The sequence below is a fragment of the Oncorhynchus masou genome, chromosome 12 (assembly GCF_036934945.1).
Source record: "Oncorhynchus masou masou isolate Uvic2021 chromosome 12, UVic_Omas_1.1, whole genome shotgun sequence".
Lineage (NCBI taxonomy): Eukaryota > Metazoa > Chordata > Actinopteri > Salmoniformes > Salmonidae > Oncorhynchus > Oncorhynchus masou.
This window is the reverse complement of record NC_088223.1, coordinates 53,884,204-53,898,831: the sequence shown is the minus strand read 5'-3', so window position 1 is coordinate 53,898,831 and position 14,628 is coordinate 53,884,204. Positions and strand designations below refer to the sequence as shown.

General features: G+C 42.8%; 1 pseudogene; it reads left to right on the top strand.

The window, feature by feature from the left end:
• Positions 1 to 1,162: 1,162 nt before the first annotated feature.
• LOC135549154 (uncharacterized) lies at positions 1,163 to 13,573 on the top strand (annotated as a pseudogene).
• The last annotated feature ends 1,055 nt before the right edge of the window (positions 13,574 to 14,628 follow it).

The following is a 14,628-nucleotide window of genomic DNA, read 5'->3' as shown; positions in this document are numbered from 1 at the left end:
GTCAGATGACATGACAATTGAGCTCTTTGGCCACGCACTCCAGTGGTGGGTTTGGCATCGAAAAAAGGATGCATAAGCAGAAAAGAACTCCATACCTACTGTAAAATATGGTGGTAGATCAAATCAAAGTTTATTTGTCACATGTGCCGAATACAACAGGTATTCAGGCAACCTTCTTTGATGTTATGGAACTATTTTGCTTCCACTGGTCCTGGGCCCTTTGTTAAGGTCAAAGGCATCATGAACTTTACCCAGTACCAGGATATTTTAGCCAAAAACATGGTTGCCTCTGTTAGTGGATCTACCAGCAAGACAATAACCCAAAGCACACACAACAATTCATAAAGAAATAGTTAATTGACCACAAAATCATCATCTTGCAATGGCCATCTCAGTCTCCGGACTTGAACCCTATTGGAAAAACAGGTTTGAACTGAAGAGGGCAGTCCATAAGCGCAGACGAAGGATATCAAGGATCTGGACAGATTGTGTATGGAGGAATGGTCTAAGATCCCTCCCAATGTGCCTATCATTTTGACCCATATATATATTTTGTTTAAATAGTATCACTTGTTAAAACAAAATCTCGTTCTCTGAGCAATTGTATTAGTATAAAATAATATTATTGTGCTTTTTTGTGCTAACAATATAGCTCCGTATTTGTAATATTTTAGTCTTTTTTGCTAATCTTTTCAAGGGTACCAAAAATGTGGGACCTGACTGTATATCTTTAAAAAATAAAAAACACCATGTGTGTGTGTGTGTGTATTTGTGTCTGATAGACACAGACCTTATTTGTAGGTTATGTAGGCTAGGTCAAGAAGAGGTTGAACAATGGCTGAAACTAAATGTTCTAGTTCTATAACTACAATGACACAATCGATTTTATTCAAGCTTTCACTGTTACATAATTTCAGCACAACACTGGCTTGTAATAGGCCTGCCTCCCAACCCGTCGAATGACATTGGAGAACACCACTTTATACTGCACACGTGCTTAAAACGAAGCTTAATTTGCTGGCTGCCTTATAACATTTTTCTTGCCATTGGTCTGGAATGATGTCATCCACTGCACAGACCACAGACCCCACCTCCATACAGCACCGCCTGTCTTAGTGTCTTCCTCGCTCTCATTCACATATACAGCCGAGAGCACATTGACACATGCCCAAGCACTGACACTTTTTATAGTGGTGATATTTTTTTATTTTTTGTTATCAATAATAGATGCTTAGTGTCGTAGGTCCTCTATTTTTATATGCAAGCTTATTCTTGCACGGAAAACGGATCCGCAAAATGTGATAGGTCATCCAGTGTAGAAGAGGATACCGTTAACCAAAGAAATGTCTGGATAACGAAATGAAATGAAAATGTAAATAATTATACTACACGGAGAGCATGAAGATACAACGGAATTTTCAATCCTAACGTAAGTGAGTTTATTTTAAACCTTTAACCAGGCGTAAAGTATCCTTACGAACAAGACTCATGTCTGATATACAATTAGTATAGGCTATTGTTGACACATGAGAATCCAGCACTATGGCTACGTGTTACACACTTACGCATATAAGACACGCCAATGTGTTAGGATGCAGCCTGGTCTCACAGACTAGACTCCTAAGAACAGTGATGTCCTCAAACTAGTTTTCCCTTTCCTGAGACGCCGGACGCTATGTATCCATTTGACGCGACACTCCGAATCAATTTGATTAAATTCAGCTTCATTACTTATGAACTGCCCAGCAGAGGATAATACCACCAACCCTCAATCTCTGCAGTTTTTGCCAAAATAAATCATATTATTTATCAGGACTGTAGAGAGTGAAAGTGATCATGGATGATGATGGTTCATTTTCCATGGCCTAATGCTGGAGTTGTGGGACATACATGCTACATGGCCATAACCATTATTTCTTATATATCTTTTTTGCATGGTTTTCTTATTAATTATTTACATGATGTGCGTTTTTGCAAGTCACTATTCAATACTAGTATGTATTCTAATTTTGGCTATGTTTATATAGCCTAGGTCTAATCATTTCAGCATATCTATATCCTAAATGCGAACAAAGGGCAGACACCACTCATGGAGATGAGAGGAGACCGCTTCTTCTTCCCTGCCATCCACAGAGAGACGGGACCCTAAGCATAATGATGTGCGACAATGCGCAAAATAATTTCACTCTCTTGTGATTTCACCTTATTTAAGTTATTGTCTTCCTCTGTTATTATTATTATTAGCAGTCAATTTATTATGTTTTTTTCACCCGTTGTTATTATTCTCCTTACCTTGCAGGCGCAGCATGCCGTTATTTGTCCACAGTAAACCGGGATAAATAGTGTTGCAGGTAGGTCTTTGTGTGAACGTGTAGATAGGTGACCAGAGGTCACGGAAGGCTTCAAATAGGCCTCACAATTTGATATAATTTCAGCAGTAGACTGATGTGCCATAACAGATGATACAGTGCATTCTGAAAGTATTCAGACCCCTTGACTTTTTCCACATTTTGTTACGTTACAGCCGTATTCTAAAATTGATTAAATTGTTTTTTCCACCTCATCAATCTACACACCATAATAACAAAGCAAAAATGAGTATTTAGATTATTTAGCAAATATATTACAAAAAACTCCCAGAAATATCACATTTACATAAATATTCAGACCCTTTACTCAGTACTTTGTTGAAGCACCTTGGGCAGCGATTACAGCCCTTGATGCACATATAGTTTCAGGTCTCTCCAGAGATGTTAGAAATGGTTTGAGTCCGGGCTCTGCCTGGCCACTCAAGGACATTCAGACACTTCTCCCGAAACCATTCCTGTGTTGTCTTGGCTGTGTGCTTAGAGTCGTGTCCTATTGGAAGGTGAACCTTCACCCCAGTCTAAGGTCCTGAGCGCTCTGGAGCAGGTTTTCATCAAGGATCTCTCTGTACTTTGCTCCCCCGTTCATCTTTCCCTCAATCCTGACTAGTCTCCCGGTCCCTGCCGCTGAAAAACATCTCCACAGCATGATGCTGCCACCACCATGCTTCACCGTAGAGATGGTGCCAGTTTTCCTCCAGGCGTGACGATTGGCATTCAGGCCAAAGAGTTCAATCTTGGTTTCATCAGACAGGCCTGATTGGTGGAGTGCTGCAGAGATGGTTGTTCTTCTGGAAGTTTCCCCCATGTCCACAGAGGAACTCTGGAGCTCTGTCAGAGTATCCATCTGGTTCTTGGTCAACTCTCTGACCAAAGCCCTTATCCCCCAATTGCGCAGTTTGGATGGATGGTTCCAAACTTCTTCCATTTAAGGAATGATGGAGGTCACTGTGTTCATGGGGACCTTCAATGCTGCAGAAATGTTTTGGTACCCTTCCCCAGGTCAGTGCCTTGACACTATCACGTCTCGGAGCTCTACGGACAATTCCTTCGACCTCATGGCTTGGTTTTTGCTCTGACATGCACTGTCAACTGTGGGACCTTATAAGGACAGGTGTGTGCCTTTCCAAATCATGTCCAGTCAATAGAATTTTTCCACAGGTGGACTCCAATGAAGTTATATAAAAATCAAGAATGATCAACGGAAACAGGATGCACCTGAGCTCAATTTCGAGTCTCATAGCAAAGGTTCGGAATACTAATGTAAATAAGGTATTTCTGTTTTTGATTAAAAAAAATTGATTTGCAAAAAAAAAAAAAAATATCTGTTTTCGCTTTGTCATCATGGGATATTGTGTGTAGATTTATAAGGAAAACATTTATTTAATCAATTTTAGAATAAGGCTGTACCGTAACAAAATGTGGAATAAGGGAAGGGGTCTGAATACTTTCTGAATGCACGGTATGTGGTGAAAGATGCTAAAGAGACAGACAGTGCCTTGTGAGTCCAACATGGTCCTCTACTTCAGACTGAGACTAATCATCAGGTCACCTCTCTACATTCACCTTTGAGACATTCAGGGACAGATTTTCAAAAATGTTCTAGCCATTCTATCGCCGTGACAATGATCACATAATGGTATAGCGGGTGGAAGTCTGTCTTCTGCACACCCGAAGCGTTGTATCTATGTTCTTATTCTGTAGCAAAAACATTACTTTTACACCCTTTATCAAGCCTCCACATCCAGAACATCCTTTAACACAATGTATGTAGGACTACTGGCTGCAATTGTAGATATGGTGACAGTAATGGTCAGAATGGCACCAATGAACAATGATGATGATGACAATGATCTCTAGAGGCATTGCTTGCTGCAAGCATTTGCTTAAGTATGTTTTTGTGATTTGCACTGTGTTTTTGGTCTGACTGTTCTTTTGACAGTATGATTCAAAAGGACCAATACACCGCTACACTGTGTTCATTTATGTGCTGATGAGGTGTTTACAATGTGTGAGTGAAAAGTGATCAGAGTGATGTTGACTTCCACCATGACAAAACTGGGTCAATGTAACCCCGCCCCCCCCTCCACCACAGGCTACGAAGGCAAGGCTGAAAAAGGGGGAAAAGATGAGGATGCCATCACCAAGCTCTGTGCGTGGACGTATGCATGTGGAAAAACGCAAGCATGGTGTGCTTTGTCTATGGGTCACTATGTGTGTTGCTTGGGAGTGAATAATCATTAGTGCCTTTTGCCATGTATCTTCCTCCTGTCTAGTCTGTGGTCTACCCTGTCACGTCATATTCTGTCTTTATCTCGCTGTCCTCCCGTCTCTCTATTTCTCTCCCAACCTTTCTCTCGCTCGTTATCTCTCTGTACTGCCCTGTCCCAGAGGATCTTCTGTAATGCAACAAAAAAAAAGCTCATTAATGGGTTTTGTCATCGTAAGTAGCGCTTAGTAGATGACAAAAGTCTTTAGTACCAATGAGAAGTAGGCATCAATTTTACTGTCTTTATTTAAAGGGTAGAATCACATGATAATAATAATACAATATCTAAAGCTTTGCCCAAAATGTCATCTCTTTCTCCAGTCTTTATTCAAGTATTTCATGACGAAGTGCTTATTTATAGGTTACGACACGTACATCGATGATGGTCATTCAGTGCCTGTGGCAGTAACAGCCAGAACTCTAGTCTGTTTTGCTATGGTAAAGGGCCTTCTCTAACAGGGAGATATATTTGTCTGTTTATTTGGTTCTACCTCATTTCTTCAACCATTCGATTGAGCTAACTTCAATTTCAACAAAATGTTCTTAAAACAGTGGTCTCTGCCCTGTTTTGGCAAAACCATAAAGGCTGTATTTTGGTCTTTTGGTTTTGATTTCATTACTGTGTGTTTTTTCTGTATTTCTTTCCAAATCCAATGGATTATATATGTATATTAAATATGCTTTGCATATTCTTCTGATCGTTCACTACGGTGGTTGGCAGCAGTCGTCAAGTAATAGTCACGGGGATGTGTTCTTCTTGAATTTGAACTCTGCAACAATTTACATTAAATGGCTTTATTATGTGTTATCTATAAGGGAATAACACATGTAAATGCCTTGTTTACTAGGTATGTATAGAGACTGTTTCATAGTTTTGGCCAAAGAGTGTTTTGTTCAAGATTAAACCAAAAGCAAGAGCAAATGTGGGAATTGTCCATAACACCATACTCCATACCTAGTCTGTTGCAAGGTAGTTGCATAGCTTGGTTGTTCCACTGGGCATTACTCTGGCGTAGGACAGATGTGACGTAAATGTGGCTTCAAATTCAAAAAATGTAATGATGTTGATTCCAACAGTCATTTAAAAATGTTATCTGAATGCAATCTTGACATTGTTTCTCTGTTTCTTTCTCCCCTATCTCTTACACACACACACACACAGCTTTGCGTAAACCCAGATGCCTCCACTCCCTCTTGACGAGCGCATAGTGGTAATTCAGCGCCCTAAAAACTTGGCCCTACCTGGGTCCTCCCCACAGCCCCACTCCCATATAACAGCCCATAGCAACAAACTTCTCTCCCGCCCTTCTCATCCCCACCCTCCTCAGTCCTACCCCAATCCTCCCTCCTCGAACTCACTGTCTTTGGAATGCAAGCGAAGATCATCATCCCATCTGCAGAAAACCAAGGTCGACAAGGCCATTGTCTCAGAGGGTACCAGACACACCCCTAGCCACTGTCACAGCAACGGGACAGTGACTCTTGGCCCTAGTCCACATCAACACACACATACGATCGACATCAAGTTATCTGTGAACAAAGGGACAAAAGGAGGGGGGCACAGCAACTCTTTAGTTCGCAGTGGGAGTGTGAAGGGGAGCAAAAAAAGGGTTTCGTTGCGCTTGGATCCAGGATACGGGGAGAAAAACACTGGAGGAACATCAGGGAAGCCTGGAGGAGCAGTGCAGCAACTCCAAAACCACCCACAGAACCAGAGACAAGCCTCACCAGGCAGTCACCATCAGAATAATCTGTCTGTGTCCCCGGGAGGAGTCTTAGAGTTTGTCCCATCTCAGAGACAGCAGTCCAAGTCCAGAAGAGAGAAGGTGCAGAACGTGTCCTCCAAAGTCTGCTCTGCCAGCTTCCCCCCCAGAGGTGCCCGGGAAGTGCCCTACGTGGGTAACAAAGAGAATTCCAAACTGGGACCTGTCCATCAAAACCCCAACCCCCACAGCCTGCCCGGCCACCACAACTCTGTCCCTGTGCCCCATGCCGCTGTTCTAAACTCCCACTACCCTGTCCCCCTCCCTCCCACCACCCCCGTGCTCCTACCTCGTTTCAGCAACCCCTCAACCAGTCTCGTCCATCCCGCGGCAGGGACCATCGTCCTCAGATCCTCCACGGCCTACCCCTCTCCCCCTGTTCCTCCCGTGGAGGTTTCCCCAGCCCAGACCACACCTGTACCATCGACTTCTCCCATCCCTTCAGCTGTGGCTGCTGGAAGCTGGTCCGCTGCAGGGGGGCCAGGGGACGTTCTGCTGGCTGCCAGAGGGGTGGGGGGAGTCCGTCTTCCTCTTTCTCCTGTGGCCACGGCCACGGGGTTGTAGGTGTGAACCACAGAGGGGGCGCAGCAATGGGATTAAGAACTCTTGGGGGATGTTTGTCCACAGCCTCCACCACCAACACTTCATCCTCCAACAGCACTGTGTCAGACTGCCGCACGGGCTTGCTCAGACCCCTGCGATGTGCCTCTTGCTCCGGGGAGGCTGGCGCCTTTGAGAGTCCTGCTGCATTCCGCAAAAAACTGGTGGGGGGATGCCTGCCCTGTACCCCACTATCCTCCTCAGCCCCGCTGCGAGCCTTACAGAGTTGTGTGAGTGGCTGCAACCCCAAAGCCAGTCAGGCCGGCAGCTCTACCTGCAGCTATTGTAGCAGCGACCCTATAGTTGTCACCTTCAACCCCCGTCGGGGCGGCAAGCCCCCTGGTATGGGCAGGAGTGTAGGGGCAGGGCCCCCCATGGGAGTATTCCCCGCTGATGATGATGATTACAGCGTGCGCACAATCTGGCCTGAGGAGCTGGAGAAAAAGATGACCGGGTCTAAAACCCAACAGAACCAGCAGAGCTGTGCAGGGATGGGGATGGGAGTGGGGAAGACAAGTGTGGGTCAGAACCAAAACAGCAGCAACGGAACCAGCCCTGTCACCCTGGACTGTAGGAACCTATTGGAGTTCACCCGGAATCAGATAACAGACCACGCTGGCCGACGCCGGCTTCAGCAGGGCAAGATGGCCGTCCTAGATTTTATTGGGTCTGGGCCTGGGCGAGATCCAGACCAGGACTCCCTAAAGAGGCTCTGGAACAAAGGTGGGGAGTCAGGCAAGGTGGATGGCATGGGGCAGGAAGGCAATATTACATACCCTCACACCCCTTCCCCCCGCACCCCCTCTCCCCAATCCCCTCCCTCCTTCTCACCCCCACCGTCAACTCCCAGCACTCTCCTCAAACCCAAACCCAGACAGAGAGATGCAGACGGACGCCATTCCCTCCCCTCCGCCCAGTCCCTTCACCTGGTCCTCAACTCACTCAACAGAGAGCAGGACGAAGAGAGCGGCAGAGGTAAGGGTGTCATACACTGGTTTTTGTTTCAGTCTCTTAGTCTATACTTCTGCAGATTTTTGGCAGAGATAGTTACAGAAACAAAATTCTCAATTGAGAGATCGGCTTTACTGTCTGACTGCATAAATTACCATTTTAGGGAGAAAATCTCTTTCATCCTATTCTTATTCTCCTGACTGTCTCTCTTTCTCCATGCTTCCCTCGCTTATCTTTGAAATCTACTTCCTTTCCTGCCAATCTTATTTTATATGCTATTCTAACATGTTGGTTGTTTAAAAGGAACCCGGGGATAATGACTTAATTATAGCCTGGGCTCCAGCGTAAAAAGAGACAGAGGAGAAAAATGGAGGGATGGTGATTGGAATGCAAAGAGAGCTGATAAGAGCGGGAGATTAGAATAGCTGAATTAATTCAAACAATTCCCGGGGAAATTGAGTCGCTGACACTGAACCCTGTCAGTGGGAGATTAAGCTGTTCTAATTTAAATGACAAAGCCCAAAAAGCTATGATGTACTCTCTTTTCTTAATAGTTACATAACTGTAGCCTCCTCCACTCTGTTAAGTGACTGCCGGATCTGTTGATGACATAGAGTATAGAATAAAGAATCACAAGTTTCAGAAGCTTTTTCATATCTGTACATTTCCCTCCTGTTTGGAGAACATGTATGAAATGGTGAAAGCATTAGCAGTTCCTCAGAGCTGCAAACTTCTTTGCTCTGCAGGAGTAAAGTGAATTCCAATGATACTCCTACTCAACAAAAACCATAAATTAGATATATTGTACACTTTCATTGTCTCTCCGTCATTCACACATCTCTTCATAAGTCTTTCTATCTCTGATGCTTGATTTATTTTCTCTGTGTCTAACTCTGGTATACTTCAGGGTGAATGCCTGTCAGTGATCCAAATCAAATTAAATTGTCCTTTCTAACAGCAATCTCTCACTGCATTGTGTTGTCCTCTCCCAGTGCACCTCACTCTGCCGCTCTCCTCCTCGCTACCGGCTTCCCTGTCAGATGAGAATGGGATGACCCCTGACGTGGAGAATGCGGTGGTCAGCCCCATCCTACCCTTCCTCTTCCTGGGCAACGAGAAGGATGCCCAGGACCTGGACCTGCTGCTGCGACTCAACATCGGCTACGTGGTCAACGTCACCACACACCTGCCCCTCTACCACCTCGGCTCCGGCCTGGTACGCTACAAACGGCTACCGGCTACCGACAACAGCAAGCAGAACCTACGACAGTACTTTGAGGAGGTGTTTGAGTTCATCGGTGAGTTGAGCAGTATCTGCCTAAGGGGTGTCAAACTCATTTTGCCCCAGGGACTGGTCTTCTATCTGTAGTTTGGGGAATTTTCTATGCTCCCTGACTGTCTACCTTTCATTTCGGTGAATTTTAGCAAGCCTGACACAATCAAGAAACTGTGTCGCCATCGCTCATCCATATACAGTTCCAGTCGGAAGTTTACATACACTTAGGTTGAGTTATTAAAACTAGTTTTTCAATCACTCCACAAATGTCTTGTTAACAAACTATAGTTTTGGCAAGTCGGTTAGGACATCTACTTTGTGCATGACACAAGTAATTTTTCCAACAATTCTTGACAGAGAGATTATTTAACTTATAATTCACTATCACATTTCCAGTGGGTCAGAAGTTTACATACACTAAGTTGATTGTGCCTTTAAACAGCTTGGAAAAATCCAGAAAATGATGTCATGGCTTTAGAAGCTTCTGATAGGCTAATTTACATCATTTTAGTCAATTGGTGGTGTACCTGTGCTTGTATTTCAAGGCCTACCTTCAAACTCAGTGCCTCTTTGCTTGTCATCATGGGAAAATCAACAGAAATCAGCCAAGACCTCAGAAAAGAAATTGTAGACCTCCACAAGTCTGGTTCATCCTTGGGAGCAATTTCCAAACACCTGAAGGAACCACATTCATCTGTAGAAACAATAATACGCAAGTATAAACACCATGGGACCATGCAGCCGTCATACCGCTCAGGAAGGAGACACGTTCTGTCTCCTAGAGATGAACGTACTTTGGTGCAAAAAGTGCAAATCAATCCCAGAACAACAGCAAAGGACCTTGTGAAGATGCTGGAGGAAACAGGTACAAAAGTATCTATGTCCACAGTAAAACGAGTCCGATATCGACATATCCTGAAAGGCCGCTCAGCAAGGGAGAAGCCACTGCTCCAAAACCGCCATAAAAAAGGCAGACTACGGTTTGCAACTGCACATGGGGACAAAGATCGTACTTTTTGGAGAAATGTCCACTGGTCTGATGAAACAAAAATATAACTGTTTGGCCGTAATGACCATCGTTATGTTTGGAGGAAAAAGGGGGAGGCTTGCAAGCCGAAGAACACCATCCCAACCATGAAGCACGGGGGTGGCAGCATCATGTTGTGGGGGTGCTTTGCTGCAGGAGGGACTGGTGCACTTCACAAAATAGATGGCATCATCTAAGTAAAATTATGTGGATATATTGAAGCAACATCTCAAGACATCAGTCAGGAAGTTAAAGCTTGGTCGCAAATGGGTCTTCCAAGTGGACAATGACCCCAAGCATACTTCCAAAGTTAGGAACAACAAAGTCAAGGTATTGGAGTGGCCAGAACTGTGGGCAGAACTGAAAAAGCGTGTGCGAGCAAGGAGGCCTAGAAACCTGACTCAGTTACACCAGCCCTGTTAGGAGGAATGGGCCAAAATTCACCTAACTTATTGTGGGAAGCTTGTGGAAGGCTACCCGAAACGTTTGACCCAAGTTAAACAATTTTAAAAGCAATACTACCAAATACTAATTGAGTGTATGTAAACTTCTGAACCACTGGGGAATGTGATGAAAGAAGTATAATCTGAAAGAAATAATTTTCTCTACCATTATTCTGACATTTCACTTTCTTAAAATAAAGTGTTGATCCTAACTGACCTAAAGCCGGGACTTTTTACTAGGATTAAATGTCAGCAATTATGAAAAACCGAGTTGAAATGTATTTGGCTAAGGTGTATGTAAACTTCCGACTTCAACTGTACTTACATGTACATATTCTTGTTCACCCCTTTAGATTTGTGTGTATTAGGTAGTTGTTGGGGAATTGTTAGATTACTTGTCAGATATTAGTGCACTGTCGGAACTAGAAGCACAAACATTTAACTTCACTCGCATTAACATCTGCTAACCATGTGTATGTGACAAATAAAATTTGATTTGATTTGTATTGTAGGGTCCATCATAATTTCTACAAAGTTTCGATTTGGTTTTAGTCACTTTAAAGTATATTGTGTCCCCCCCCCCAACACACACATTTTGTTGTGCTTCAGCCAAAATTAAACATTTATTAAATTTAAACTTTTTTTCATCACCGGCCAACGCACAATACCCGATAATGTCAAAGTACACTTATGTTTTTCTACATTTTTTTAAATTAATAAAAATGTATATCTGTAGGGTCAATAAGTATTCAACACCTTTGTTATGGCAACCCTAAAGTTCAGGAGTAAAAGTTGCTTAACAAGTCACATAATAAGTTGTATAGACTCACTCTGTGTGCAATAATAGTGTTTAACATTATTTTTTAATGACTACCTCAGACCAGGGAGGTTTACCAATGCCACACAAATAAGGGCACCTATTGGTAGAAATAAAAAAGCAGACATTGAATATCCCTTTGAGCATGATGAAGTTATTAATTACACTTTAGGTGGTGTATAAATACACGCAGTCACTACAAAGATACAGGTGTCTTTCCTAACTCAGTTGCCGTAGAGGAAGGAAATCGCTCAAGGATTTCACCACGAGGCCAATGGTGACTTTAAAACAATTACAGAGTTTAATTGTTGTGATAGGAGAAAACTGAAGATGGATCAACAACATTGTAGCTACTCCAGAATACTAACCTAAATTACAGAGTGAAAAGAAAGAAGCCTGTACAGAATAAAAAATATCCCAAAACATGCATCCTGTTTGCAACAAGGCAATAAAAAAATATGGCAAAGCAATTCACTTTTTGTCCTGAATATAAGGTGTTATGCTTGGGGCAAATCCAATACAGCACATTGCTGGGTACCACTTTCCATATTTTCAAGCATAGTGGCTGCATCATGTTATGAGTATGCTTGTAATCAATGAATTCACATTTCAGCAGGATATTAACCTATAAAAAATGGCTAAAAACCCACTCTGGAGTTGCTTACCAAGAAGACAGTGAATGTTCCCGAGTGGCCAGTTACAGTTTCGACTTAAATCTACTTGAAAATCTATGACAAGACCTGAAAATAGTTGTCTAACAATGATCAACAACCAATTTGATAGAACTTGAATCATTTTTAAAAGAACAATGGGCAAATGTTGCACAATCCAGGTGTGGAAAGCTCTTAGAGACTTACCCAAAAAGACTCACAGCTGTAATCGCTGCCAAAGGTGCTTCTGCAAAGTATTGACTCAGGGGTGTGAATACTTATGCAAATTAGATATTTCTGTATTTCATTTTCAATAAATTATCAATAAATAATATCTAAAAACATGTTTTCACTTTGTCATTGTAGGGTATTGTGTGGATGGGTGAGCATTTCTTATTTATTTTATTTATTTATTTTGAATTCTGTCTGTAACACAACAAAATGTGCAATAAGTCAAGGGGTGTGAATACTTTCTGAAGGCACTGTACATGTATAAACTGTAGATTTAAAAAATATATATATATCAAAACACCCACTGGCCAGATTGGACCCCCTTGCTGGACCGGATCCGGCGTGTGGGCCATATGTTTGACACCCCTGATCTACCTTCATTTTCTATCTCACCCACTCTCCCCGTTCCTGTCTTTCAGTCTTTATCTCTCTGAGCTTAGAAGTATTTTAGCACTGAGATAAGGAGAGGATCATGATGATTTCTATGTGAAGTCTTTCCTCTGATCTCATTCTCTGATTTCAAAGTTTTTGACTGGAGAGACATTTAGGAAGCTATAAATGGATCAAAAGGGAAGATGGGAGTACTGGAGAGTCAGATCCAGAAAAAGCTGTGGAATAGATGAATTCCAGTGATCATCCTTGACAGGAATCTGATAGCCACCTATTTTCATCCACAGAGGAGGCTCACCAGAGTGGGCGAGGAGTGTTGATTCACTGTCAAGCGGGCGTGTCCCGTTCGGCAACCATCGTCATCGCCTACCTGATGAAGCACACCCTTATGACCATGACTGATGCCTACAAGTATGTGCGTGGCCGTCGTCCTGTGGTGTCTCCCAACCTCAACTTCATGGGTCAGCTACTGGAGTTTGAGAGAGACCTCAACTCCGGGGTCACTCCTCGCATCCTGACCCCCAAACTCAGCGGCCTGGAGACCCAGGTCTGACAGCGGGATACGAGGAATGGAGGGGAGGAGGAAACCAGCATTGGGCCAGCCATAGTTTTGTGAAGGAGAAACTAAAGGTAGAGCAACAAAGAGGGGAATGCTGATTGACAGAATGTCCCTATTGGCATAGATTAAGAATACAATATTGAAATAGTGCACTTTCTAGAGATTATAGAATAAATCATTTGATTGGTTAACTCATAAATAGTCCCATTTTTGGTCAACCTAATCCTCATCCAATACCATTTGTAATTATGTGGCAAGTATATAATATATATAATGCTTAGATATCATTACTTACCATGATCCACTGTAATCAGATGGCTCATTTGATGCTTGTGGTATAGAGCATTACAGAAGTTAAGGAAGTGCAATGAGTCCTGGTCTGACTCAAGGCTGTCATTTACAAAATCCATAATGCATGCAGAACCAGAATAGAAACAACTACAGTGACACCCCACCATTCAGCTATGACAGCAAATACTATCCATAGCCCCAGAGAGGGAATTCCAATGCACTTTATCAATTTATCAATATGTTTGGTTGTTTCAATTGAAGTGGCCCAGTCCCAGAGGATAGCTGATCTTACCATATTGTTGGTTTATTTATATTCTTCCCCACAGGGTCGGAAATGTCTAAATTACATTTAAAAATTAAATATATATATACATATACATACAGTGGGGCAGAAAAAGTATTTAGTCAGCCACCAATTGTGCAAGTTCTCCCACTTAAAAAGATGAGAGGCCTGTAATTTTCATCATAGGTACACTTCAACTATGACAGACAAGATGAGAAGAAAAAAATCCAGAAAATCACATTGTAGGATTTTTAATGAATTTATTTGCAAATTATGGTGGAAAATAAGTATTTGGTCAATAACAAAAGTTTATCTCAATACTTTGTTATATACCCTTTGTTGGCAATAACAGAGGTCAAACGTTTTCTGTAAGTCTTCACAAGGTTTCCACACACTGTTGCTGGTATTTTGGCCCATTCCTCCATGCAGATCTCCTCTAGAGCAGTGATGTTTTGGGGCTGTTGCTGTGCAACACAGACTTTCATCTCCCTCCAAAGATTTTCTATGGGGTTGAGACCTGGTGACTGGCTAGGCCACTCCAGGACCTTGAAATGCTTCTTATGAAGCCACTCTTTCATTGCCCGGGCGGTGTGTTTGGGATCATTGTCATGCTGAAAGACCCAGTCACGTTTCATCTTCAATACCCTTGCTGATGGAAGGAGGTTTTCACTCAAAATCTCACAATACATGGTCCCATTCATTCTTTCCTTTA